Source organism: Tamandua tetradactyla, chromosome 13 (genome assembly GCF_023851605.1).
Source record: "Tamandua tetradactyla isolate mTamTet1 chromosome 13, mTamTet1.pri, whole genome shotgun sequence".
NCBI classification, from domain to species: Eukaryota; Metazoa; Chordata; class Mammalia; order Pilosa; family Myrmecophagidae; genus Tamandua; species Tamandua tetradactyla.
The window spans coordinates 18,243,564-18,256,798 of NC_135339.1; the positions used below are offsets into that span (position 1 = coordinate 18,243,564).

Sequence of the window (13,235 nt, forward strand, 5' to 3'; positions counted from 1 at the left end):
AAGGTAGGAATATTATTCCCACATTATAGATGAGCAAACTGAGACCAAGAGTAGTTTATGCAAATGGCAAAGCCTAAGTCTAACAAATGGCAAAGCCAGAATATGAGCTCAAGGATCCGTCTGATTTCAAACACTGTACAGGCTCTGTGGATGTCCAGTTACAGAACTTGGCTGGAATTTAATTCAATCAGAATTTTTTAAGCTCCTCCTACATATTTGTGCAGTCTATGCTAGATGATGTGGGGAATGTGGAAATGATTAGTCATGATTCCTGACCTTAAGGAGCTTGTGGTGTATCAGAGGTGGTAAGACGGGGACACTTGGCTATGGGAAATCATATTCCACCCCACTGCATTCTTCATTGCATTGTAAACTGTCTACAAGTTCACAGTCACTTGGAGAAATCAGAAAGGGCTTCCCAGAGAACCAACTGTTGGGCCATAAAGGAGAAGGAGGATTTTGGTAGGCAGACAAGGGAGCAGGATAGTCACAAAAATGCATAATTACTATGATGACAATATAACAGAAAGAATTCTGACCTTGGAACCCCACAACCTTAGTTCAAAAGCTGACATTAAGCAAGTCCCTGCCCTTCTTGGAGCCTCAGTCTTCCTATTCAGAACATAGGGTTGGTACTGATGATGTCACATCACAGACCCATCAGGAGGATGCAGTAGGTGACGGTTGTAAAATCACTGAGTAAACAGGGAATGTTGAACAAATGTGGAGCATTGTGGTTGTTATGGTGACACACAGGGCACCGCGAAGAGCCACACACCCAGCCAGGAGCCTCGCTATGAGGCAGAAACCACTGCTGCTCCAAACCACTACTGCTCATCACAGAGAGTCTGTGACAGAGGTTCAGAGTAAGAAAGCTCTGCTCCTTCTGGGGGAAACCTGCAGATAAAAAACTCAGCTTAGGCAAAAGTGACATGGTTCCCCTCAAATGCCATTATGACTAAAACCAAGTATATGAGGAAGGATAGTGGGACGCAGCTGTGCTGCCTAAATATAGCCTGACATCAGCTCCCTATGGAGTCTGGGCAGCCTGAACCATCTTTCAGGGGTAGCTCTAAAAATAAAGATGCAAATAGGCCTCGCACCCTCTTGCTTCTCTCGCTTGTTCAAGACATGCAGATTGAAATTCTGTGCCTGAGGAGTTGGTACAAAGGGGTGGAATTGAGGCACTGGGCCGCTCACTTCACATTTCCTGGGACCCTTGTGAAGACACCAGGGACTCCCTGATTCTCTCTAAAGAACAAAACTAGCAAATGAATACAATGTCAGTGACTTCAGTAATGTCACTAAGTCTTTGGATTTGGGTTATGGGCTAGTAACTGATGATACATCTTCGTTCATCTAAAGGAGTAATTATTCCCACTTTACAGAGGAATAAACTAAGGAGGCTCAGGGAGGTCAAGTGATTTTTGACAAGGTCAGTCTAATACCATATGGCAGAGTCAGGACATCACTGTATCTTTCTAGACCAAGCACAAAAGAGATGTGGACTGTAAGCTTCATAAGGAAGGGATTATTTTGTTTCATTCTTTTCTGTCCCTTCTAGAACAATACCAGGATACAGAAGGTACTCTAAAATTTATTGAATAAATAACTCTTCTTTTCCTCTCATATCCCAGACTAATCCATTAGAAATCCCACAGTTCTACCTTCAAACGATATCCAGAACTTATTGGAATGGCTAAAATTTAAAAAGATTAACTATGCCAAGTGTTGGTGATGATGTAGAGAACTGGAACTCATACACTGCTGGTGGGAAGGTAAGAAGGGACACCTACTTTGGAAAACAGCTTTACAGTTTCTTATAAAGCCAGATTTACGCCTACCATATAATCTAGTCATTTCCATTGCTGGGTTTTTACCCAAGAGAAAAGAAAGCATATATCCATACAAAGAATTGTACAACATATTTACAGCAACTTAATGTATAATAGCTAAAAACTACAAACCACCCAAATGTCCATCAATAGGTGAATGGATAAACAAACTGTAGTAAAATCATATGTTTTAGTTTGTAAAAGCTGCCAGAATGCAATATACCAGAAAAGAACAACTTTTTAAACGGAAATTTATTAAGTTTCAAGTTTACAGTTCTAAGGCCGTAAAAATGTCCAAATTAAGGCAAGACTATAAAAATGTCCAAACTAAGGCATCCAGGTAGTTCAAGAAGGCTGATGATAGGGTTTCTCTCTCAGCTGAAAAGGCACATGATGACGTCTGCTAGTTTTCTCTCCAGGCTTTTTCAATGGCTTCCCCGGGGGGCAATTTCTTCATCCTTCATCAAAGGTCTCTGGCTGTATGGGCCCTGTTGATTCTAAGTTTTTCCAAAATGGTTCTCTCTCAAAGGGCTCTAGCAAGCAACCCCACCTTGAATGGGTAGAGACACATCACCATGGAAGCCATCTAATCAAAAGTTACCACCCACAGGGGGCCAAGATGGCGGCTTAGTAATGTGTGCGTTTTAGTTCGTCCTCCAGAACAACTACTAAATAACCAGAAACAGTACAGAACAGCTCCCGGAGCCACAATAGTGACTGGACACACAGCGTACTCCAGTCTGGACCAGCTGGACCGGCTGCGAGTCTCTGGAACAGTGAGTTCCCCAAGCCGCGGCCGCTGGTGCCCAGCGCCCCTCCCCCACAGGCGGCTTCCCGGAGGAAAAGGAAAGAGACTCTAACAGTAGCAGGGACTGAGTCCAACCAAACACCAATTGTGGCATTAATAAACAAATTCTGACTACTAAAAATAGGCTCCCAGCTCAGGCAAAACTGGTCAAGGCAGAGGTCGCTTATTGGGCTAACTGAAAAAGAGGAAAGGGGATGAAATAGGTTTTTGTGGCTGTTTCTACAGAGGCTTGGCTGCCTCTGGATTCAGCGGCGGGATTACACAGGCTGCAACTACCCCAGGCATAGGCAGAAACGGGCTGCTTTCAGGGCTGTCTCCCACCTGTGCCTTCCCCAGGGAAGTGGTGAAGCCCAACTTAGGTGGAATCGCTCTCTCAAGGAATTCAGACCCCAGGGCTTGGCAACTGGAAGCCATTAAAACCAGCCTACAACCTCTCCTCTGTCTCCACCACACCCCCAGCAGGGAGAGCCTTCCAAAGTTAAAGGAGCCACAACATCTTTTGCTGGTGGGACCCACAGACAGACAAGTGCCACATACTGGGCAGGATAAGAAAAACAGAGCCCAGAGACTTCACAGGAAAGTCTTTCAACCTGCTGGGTCTCACCCTCAGGGAAAACTGACACAGGTGACTCCTTCCCCCCAATAGGAGGCCAGTTTAGTCCGGGAAAACCCAGCTAGAGTCTGTAATACCTATGTAGACCCTCCTAAGGGTGGGGAGGGAAAAGGCACCTTACAAGCAGGACAAGAAACAAGAAAACAAGAACTGAAAAATTACCCTCTGTTAAACAAAACTTAAGCTAGAGGCCCAGAAAAAGCTGAACTGAAGGTCAAAGAACAGATAGACAACAAACTCATCTAGCAAGAAAACTCTAGGTAAGATAAGTGAAAGCAATCTCCAGAATAAACTAATTAAGGTAATTAAATGTCCAGACACCAGCAAAAAATAACAAATCATACCAGGAAAACTGAAGATATGGCCCAGCCAAAGGAACAAACCAATAGTTCAAATGAGATACAGGAGCTGAGACAACTAATTCTGAATATACAAACAGAAATGGAAAACCTCATCAAAAACCAAATCAATGAATTGAGGGAGGACATGAAGAAGGCAAGGAATGAACAAAAAGAGGAAATGGAAAGTCTGAAAAAACAAATCACAGAACTTATGGGAATGAAAGATACAGTAGAAGAGATGAAAAAACAATGGAAACCTACAATGGTAGATTTCAAGAGACAGAGGTTAGAATTAGTGAACTGGAGGATGGAACATCTGAAATCCAAAAAGAAACAGAAACTATAGGGAAAAGAATGGAAAAATATGAGCAGGGGCTCAGGGAATTGAATGATGATACGAAGCACACAAATATATGTGTTGTGGGTGTCCCAGAAGGAGAAGAGAAGGGAAAAGGAGGAAAAAAAGTAATGGAAGAAATTATCACTGAAAATTTCCCAACTCTTAAGAAAGACCTAAAATTACAGATCCAAGAAGTACAATGCACCCCAAAGAGAATAGATCCAAATAGACGTTCTCCAAGACACTTACTAGTCAGAATGTCAGAGGTCAAAGAGAAAGAGATGATCTTGAAAGCAGCAAGAGAAAAGCAATCTATCACATACAAGGGAAACCCAGTAAGACTATGTGTAGATTTCTCAGTAGAAACCACGGAGGCAAGAAGACAGTGGGATGATATATTTAAATTACTAAAAGAGAAAAACTGCCAACCAAGAATTCTATATCCAGCAAAATTGTCCTTCAAAAATGAGGGAGAAATTAAAACATTTTCAGACAAAAAGTCACTGAGAGAGTTTGTGACCAAGAGACCAGCTCTGTAAGAAATACTAAAGGGAGCACTAGAGACAGATAAGAAAAGACAGAAGAGAGAGGTGTGGAGAAGAGTGTAGAAAGAAGGAAAATTAGATATGATATATAAAATACAAAAGGCAAAATGGTAGAGGAAAGTACTACCCAAACAGTAATAACACTAAATGTTAATGGACTGAACTCCCCAATCAAAAGACATAGACTGGCAGAATGGATTAAAAGTTACCACCCACAACTGGGTGAGTCACATCTCCGTGGAAACGATCAAAAAGATCCTACCCAGCAATATTGAATAAGGATTTAAAAACTTGGCTTTTGTGGGTTATACAACAGATTCAAATCAGCACATCACATAATGGAATACTACTCAGCAAATAAAAGAAATGAACTATCAGAAGAAGAAACCAAAAAAGAACAAATAGTACATATTATATAATTCCATTTATACAAAATTCTAGAAAACGTAAAGTTATCTACAGTGACAAAAATAATGGTTGTCTGAGACAAAGGTAGAAAAGGGGTAGGGGAAGGAGCAAGAAGGAAGGATTATAAAGGGACATGAGGAAACTTTTGGGGATGATAAATATGTTCATTATCTTGATTATTGTGATTATTTCATGGGTATATAAATATGTAAAAACTTAAATTGTACACTGTGCACAATATATTGTATGTCAGTTATATCTCAATAAAGCTGTTTTTAAAAAATATCCAAAATCTAACTATTTCTTGCCCCCTCCACAGCTACCACCCTGGCCCCAGGCGTACTACCATCTGGATGCCTCACTCCATATGCCCCACTCCTGCTGAACTCACCACTGTTACCAGAACAATGTACAATGGTCTCTGCAGCTGGTACTGTGGTTCCCTGTCCACCAGATCCACCCACCCCAGCTACTGAGCCTGCTGACTGATAATTCAGAGTTGTTCCTTCTAGAGGGAATTGGTCTTGGCTGACATGAATTACCTTGCCAGTAAGGTTACACACCCCCACCCCCACCCTGCCCCATGCCAAGGGCATCCATAGCCAATGACTGACCAGTAGAGGGGAATGAAAGTCTAGTCTACTTCATTGAAGAACAGATGTCTATGCAGTATGATTGATGGTCCAGAGTTCCCACCACCATGGGTACAGTCAAAGCTAGACTATATCTGAACCACAGCCTTGCTCAGATCCTGCACCCTCCCTATCCTGATTCATTCCCTCCCTTATTGGTTTGTGCCTGAAGAACACCTCCACAACATATTACAGGAAACTGAATCCCTTCTCAGGTTCAGGAAACCCAACCTAAGGCAGATGGTGCCAGGCAGGAGTCCTAGAAATCATATCTAAGAATGAGATTCTTGTGTCAGATCACTCGCTGACTGGATGGCAATGAGAAACCATTGCAAGGGGAGGTACATGGAGAATTGGGACTCCAGAACACAGGGTAGTAGTGCAAGAGCTAAGACTTTCCCCTTGTAAAAGGAATGAGACATAGGTGGAAGGAGATGCAGGGACTCAGGCAGTGTCTCTGGAGTACAAGGAATGTAAGAGAAACAGTAAGTATAGGACTACTGGATTAGAATTGGGTGGCTGATACTGAACACTGATGTGTTGAAGAAAGAAAATGATAAACTCAAGACAATCCATCATCAATCAAAAGCAAATTGTGAGAGGCAGAGAGCTTCTTCAACAGTTTTTAAAAGACCCATCTCTCATATAGTTGGATGGCAGATAAAGCTGAGACTAGACACAGAACATAATTATTAAGAGTTGCAGAACTTCAGAGAAAGTTGCCTTCTCAGCCCAAGCAATCTCATGGGCCAAAGTCAAGGCCTTGCTTCACTTTTCTTAGGAAGAAATGGGACCCTGAAATTTGGGATACAGATATTTAGTATAAGTATAGTTGAACCCCTTGAATCTCCAATTCCCCTGAACCCCTCCAGCCTGCTACAAAATCCCATCCCATCCCCTCCTTATTGCAGGTTATATATTCCTCCTCCCCCTTGCTTAAGCATACAGAAACCTCAAAGGAGGCAGATGGCTTACAAGTCAATGTAGGTCCTCTTCAGGACATGCCCCCATCTTCTCTTCCAGCCACCACACCCATAGCTATGACCAAATCTCAGCATGATTTCACTAGGCATGTGCTCAGAATGATAAGGGAAGAGATTAAACACCAAATATTTCTAAGACCTGGCTATTACGAATCAGCAGAAACCAGGAAAAAATACATGAGAGTTGATCCTAAGGGTATTGAATCAAGGGGAGAGGCAAAATAAAAAGCTGGATAAGGAGAAGTATGTTGATATCATGGGATTTGTCACCCTGGCAAGGTCCTCAGGAGACAGTTCTAATATGCTACGGATGGCTCTTGGAACCTGCTGGAATGGCCTATGGGGAAAGGGGCAACTGCTCAAATGCACTGCTATACAAGACCATTTGGTCCACAAAACCTAAAATATTCACTATCTGGCACTTTATAGAAAATGTTTCCTGACCTCTGAAGTATGGTGATGGCTAATAAGAACATGATGTTCCCAGGAGTCAATAAAGGTATTGTTTAATACATATCATCAGAAGAGATGAAGAATGGCTGAGCAGAAGGCTGAGATTAGAACACCAGCAGACTGATCCCTGAGAAGGCCCTGGTGAGACTTCATTTTCCAAGGGGATAAAGAGTACACTGGTAAGAGGAACACCAACATTGCTGATAAGCTCAGTACCAGCTGTTCTCTGTAGGCTGCAGCTGAGAGTAGGACCTGCTGTTACAGAACTGGGTTCTCTAGTGGCCATGGGAACGATAAGCTTCAGGAAGAGCAGAGGCATGATGGTGGCACTTAGCTTTTAAAAGCAGAGTGGATGAAATTACCATATGTACGGCAAAGTTGGAAAGACGGTGCACTCTGACCTGCAGAGATCTATGAGGGGGTGGCAAGCTATGGCCTGTGGGCCAAATACTGCTCACCACCTGTTTTTATAAATGAAGTGTCATTGGAAACAGTTACACCTATTAGTTTATGTATTATCTATGGCCACTTCTGTGCTACAAACAGCAGTGTTGAGTTAATTGCAAAAGTGACCACATGACCTGCAAAGCCTAAAATATTTAGCCTACCAACTAAATTTTTCTTAGGGGATTAGTCCCCCTAAGAAAAGCCTCTACAACACTATAGTAAATATACACAATAGTCATTTTTTACATAGAGTGACATAGAGTCACTTCTATGGTCATTGTGTTGGTTTGAAATGATGTATGTCCCCTAGAAAAGGCATGTTTTAATCAAAACCCCATTTTGTAAAGACAGAATAATCCCTATTCAATACTGTATGTTTAAAACTGTAATCAGATCATCTCCCTGGATGATGTGATTTTAGTCAAGTGGTTGTTAAACTGGATTAGGTGATGACATGTCTCCACCCATTTGGGAGGGTCTTCATAAGTTTCTGGAGTCCGATAAAAGAGGAAACATTTTGGAGAACGAAGGAGATTTCAGAGAGAGCAGAGAATGCTGCAGCATCATGAAGCAGAGAGGCCATCAGCCAGCGCTTTGGAGATGAAGGAAAACGCCTCCCAGGGAGCTTCATGAAACAGGAAGCCAGGAGAGAAAGTTAGAAGATGACACCATGTTCACCATGTGCCCTTCCAACCAAGAGGGAAACTGTGACTGTGTTTGCCATATGCCTTCTCACTTGAGAGAGAAACCCTGAACTTCATCAGCCTTCTTAAACCAAGGTATCTTTCCCTGGATGCCTTAGATTGGACATTTAAACTAGTAACTTATTAAATTCCCCTTTTAAAAGCCATTCCACTTTGATATATTGCATTCTGGCAGCTAGCAAACAAGAACAGTCATTTACTCAGAGGAAAGAGGAATTCCAATGGGGGAAGGAAATACCCCGACCTTTTGAGAAATGTCCAATACAGAATCTAAGCTGTTCTGATACCTGAAGACCCAAAGCCCCATCGTGCCCTTCCCCCATCATAGTGTAGGCATAAGAAAGTAAGGTTGAAAAAAAAAATGAATCCTGGCCGAGGAACTGCAAGACTTGTCCAAAGACCCATCAGGGTCACTTCCCCAGTTCCTGAATATACAATTGGAATATATAGTTAACAGTTGGCAGAATGCTCACAATTCCTTGATCAGCAGAGTAAGAGCTCTGGTGGTACTAAAGGCAAAGTGAAACCTTCGAAAGCTGGCCCCACCCACGGACCAAGATGGCATATTAAAAATATTATCACTTCCTGGGGGAATGGCAGAGATTAGTGTCACCCTCAAAGACTTAAAATTTCAGAGAAGATGATCCTTATATCTCCCACATAACACACTAATCTGGCCCATCTGCATTATTATGGCAGTTAACGTGAACTACTACAAGTTTAACCAAGTAGTAGCCCTATTTCCAGCTCCTGAGTTGGAGGGGTATTTTAACTACACAAATTAACATAGTTGTAGGTGGGCGGCATGCAGCTATTGAGCTGGCAAATACTTTCTTTTCCATACTCATCAAAAGGAGACTCAAAAGCAATTCACATTCACACAGATGAACAGCATTCTCCTGCACTCTATGTCCAAAGGAGCTTGAACCATTTGGACATCCCACAGAACATCACATTGGTCCACTATATTAATAACATAATGTAAATCAGACCTTTATGAGTAAGCAGTAACAAGTACTCTAGATGCCTTGGTAAGAAACAAGTACTCCAGAGGGTAGGAGATAAACCTATAACAAGTCAGAAGCCTGCCAGTGCAATGTTTTTAGAGATCTCATGGTCTTGGGTATGCTGAAACAGCCCCTTCAAAACAGTGAACAAGTTATTGTACCTTACACTTTCTATCATGAAAAAAGAGGCACGATGCTTTTGGAGGCACCTATTTCACACTTGGAAACATTGCGCCAACTCATTTGTCCAGTGATGCAGGAGGCTGCTAATTTTGAGTGCAGCACAGAGCAAGAGAGCACCTGCAACTGATTCAGGCTCTGGTACAAGCAGCACGCCCACTTAAGCCATATGATCCAGCAGATTCCATGGGACTATAGATATGTGTAGAAAAGGATATCATATGGAATCTCTGGCAAGTCCTACCAGGAGAATCAGAGGCAGACCCATGGAGTTCTGGAGCAAAATGCAACAGAGAACTATACAGCTCTACACTATCAAACAGCTCCTAGCATATTACTCGGCCCTGATAGAGACAAGAATATTTAATCATGGAACTCAAAGTGACCAAGATCAGAACTGTCCAGCATGATTGAGGTACCATCAGAACCACTAAGTTGATGATCCATCAGAAGATGAAAGGGCTATAACCAGGATCAGATTCAACCAGATCCAGAGAACCTAGTAATTAAACAAGTATGTGACCCATACTCTATGCCACCAAACACATTTGCACCAATGTCTCTCCCTCAGCACACTCCTATAATCCTATGGGAAGTTCCCTATGGTGAACTAATAGTAGAAGAAAGCCCAGGTTTAGTTTACCTGATGTTGGTGTTAGCTGAAAATAGATACAGCTACACTAAAGCCCCACTCAGGGGATCCTAAAAGATAGTAGTGAGGGGAAATATTCCCAGTGGAGTTTGGTTAGTGCACCTGGTCAGCCACTTTGTGTGGAGACAGAAGTAGTCTGAGATAAAGATATGAACAGGGGAAAGGCCAAATGGCATAGCTTGTTAAAAGAACTGGAAGGAGCAAGATTGAAGATCAGGGACAAAGAAATCTAGGGAAGAGGCTAAGTGAATGGACTTAGCAGAAGACTTTATTTGCATATTAACACATACCAGGGAGCATCCACTGTAGAAGACCAGACAGGATGACTTTTGCCAAGAAATGTTAGCCACTCTCAGTTCTTGACAACCAAAGTGCAGGCATGATGGGCTCAAACAGAGTAACCGTGGTGGCAGAGATAGAGTTACCCACGAATTCAACAGCACAGGTGTCTTCTCACCAGCTACTGCTACTGCTTCTCGGGTTAGCAGATCAGCAGGCCCAGAAAAAGAGTTACCATTCTGAGACGGGTAATTGGCCCTGATCATCATAAGGAAGTATGGATAGCTGTCACATAACAGGAGCATAGTGAAATATGTCTGGAATGCAAGTAATCTGCTAAGTGTCTTTTGGTATTCCCATGCCCAACGTTAACTGCAAATGGGTAAGTACCATAACCATGGCCTTATAAGAGCATGGTGACCAGGACTCAGATCCCTTAGAGGTGAATGGCAGGGTCATCCAAACCAGCAGAAGTACTAGCCAAGGATAACAGAAATCTAAAGTAGAGCGGGCCACGGTGGCTCAGCAGGTAAGAGTGCTTGCCTGCCATGCCTGAGGACCCGGATTCGATTCCCGGTGCCTGCCCATGTAAAGTAGATGGTAGAGGAAAGTCTTTGTCTTCCTCCTCAAAGACAAAGACTATCCATCTTGGCCTTGAGATCAACAATAATAACAGGGGATGTAGTTCAACCCACTAATTGGTCTCTTACAAGTTTCCCCAGGAATTTTGACCATGGAGTTCTAGAGAAGCTGTGACCAGAGGGAGTGAATGGAATGTGAAAATCAAGAGACCCTGAGTGGTACAAGTGGTTGACTGTAGTAGATGCTGTTGGTGCCCTATACAGATCACCTTTACTGTGCCAGGTCACCCATCTCCCAATAGGTATGAGTGTTGGCTACTAATAGCTCACAGATGCCCCACTCTTCCTGAGAACTGTCCTTGCCTAATGGGAGCTGCTTTGTCCAAAGGCCACACAAACACAAAACCCTTCCCTCGGATGGCAGCCCACAGCCAATGCCTGATTGATATGGGAGTATAAAAGTTTGCCCCTCTTGCCTCAAGATAGAGGAGTTGGAGGGTGGAGGACTTTGATTTATGCTTCAAGGCCCCATCACCACCTCATAGATCAGACCTAGGCAAGACTTGACCTCAATATTTTCTCTTTCCCTATTCTGCTTCACTCCCTCCTTTAAAGGTTTTTCTCCAAGAGCACGCCTTCAATAAACCACATGCACCTGAATCCCCATCCCAGGTTCTGTTTCTAGGAAACAGGCCCAAGACTTTCTTTTGCATGTACCTTATGCTCCACTGAAACCTCGTCACTTTAGCATCATGATACCTACCACAATAATAAGCAAATGAATGAATGGAACTGAGGCTGCTCAGAAGTCAAAGGTTTGATCAAGGTCACCTATGACATAAGCAGCCAGGCCAAACCATGAACTTGCATTTTTTGAGGCCAAACCTGCCACAATAGCGCCTAAACAAACGAATGAATAGCAGAGGAATCCATGCTTAAACAACTGTCATTCTCTAGAAAGGGCCATTCTAGGCTCCTGTGATTGACCAACTAACATAATTACTCAAAGTATTAAAGGCTTTAAAAGGGAAACAGAGGGTGGGCCATGGTGGCTTAGCAGGCAGAGTTCTCACCTGCTGTGCCAGAGACCCGGTTCAATTCCCGGTGCCTGCCCATGCAAAAAAAAGGGAAAAAGAAACAAATCATTTTTAACCCCTGCCATGTACCAGGTGCTTTACATGCATTGCTTTTATTTCATCCTAATAATAATTCTTTCAGGTAGATTTCATTAACATCCCAACTTTACAGATATTCAAAGCGTTGCTGGAAAAGTAGGGATCTCAAACTCATAACTGCAAGGATCAGGTAGGTAAGAAATGAACAAAGGGGCCCCAGTTATAAGGCAACTGGGAGTAGTGGAGACTTTGACAAACCAGAGAGGCATGTCCCACGCAGACTCTGCTCAGTTCCAGACCATTCATGTGCAAATTGCTCCTTCTGATTATTCAAAAAGAGCTGGAAATTGCCACTTTTATGTAAAGCCCCCTAATTTTTAACTGCTAACAACTAATTCAACAAATTAAAAAACACTTTGAGGGTCGAACAGAATGTACTTCAGGGCCATACCTGATCCAGACGTGAGTTTTTAACCTCAACAGTCAGGAATTCAAGCATCAAGGGCTATTAGAATAAAAGATCTTTAAGGGCCCTTCACACCCAGTGTTCTGTCATCCTGCAGCTCCAAAGCCCTTTCATTATTGGAATCCTCAGATCCGTACAGAGAGGCTTTTTCCTCCCTGCCCAGGCCCCCCACTCTCCATAGATTTTGCCCACAAGCCTGGAGATATCTTCATGGCTTAGTGGGGTCTCAGAGCTTCTCAGATCTAGTTTTGCTTTCTCCAGGGGGAGAGTGGGGGCATTACCAGCCAGAGAAGGAATGATCCCTGACCCCTTGTCATCAATTTTTATTCCTTTTGAATAACTTCCAGGTGCTGTGAACTGGAAGGTCAAGTTGGCAAGGTGGTTACTGCTACCTAGTTGACGGATGCAGAAGTCGAGGCGCTGAAAAAAAGTGGCTTGCCCAAGGTAACAGCGGCGTTACTAGGGTCAGAACTTGAGCTTTCTGAGATTTCATGTAGGGCTTTTTCCACAAAGCCATGCCTTCCAGACTCTGATGGAGCAGCCACTCTCAGACCTCCATTAGGCAGAAGTTCAACTTGTTGCCTAAAACCAAGCATCAAAGCATTATATGCCGCATGTGCCTGGGAGCCAAGGACTGTTCCACAGCCCTCCTGCCCTCACTGTGGGTCTTTTGGGAATGTCTCCCAAATATAATAATAGAGGAGTTGGCTTCCACTGTAGCCTTGCTATCTGCACCCCAATCCTCAGCCAGTATTGAGAGGTTCATTTTCCTACTTAAACCCTGGGCATTGAAATGGCCAAGGAGGATTTCACAACACTCAGTGCTGCTGTTGCTAAGAAACAGGT

At 43.2% G+C, this 13,235-nt stretch overlaps 1 long non-coding RNA gene across 1 annotated transcript; it reads left to right on the plus strand.

The window, feature by feature from the left end:
* The first annotated feature begins 760 nt into the window (after positions 1 to 760).
* Positions 761 to 12,994, plus strand: LOC143653042 (uncharacterized). The gene is made up of 3 exons (XR_013161048.1): positions 761 to 866; positions 1,638 to 1,778; positions 12,737 to 12,994. It is a non-coding gene; the product is annotated as an uncharacterized LOC143653042 (long non-coding RNA).
* The last annotated feature ends 241 nt before the right edge of the window (positions 12,995 to 13,235 follow it).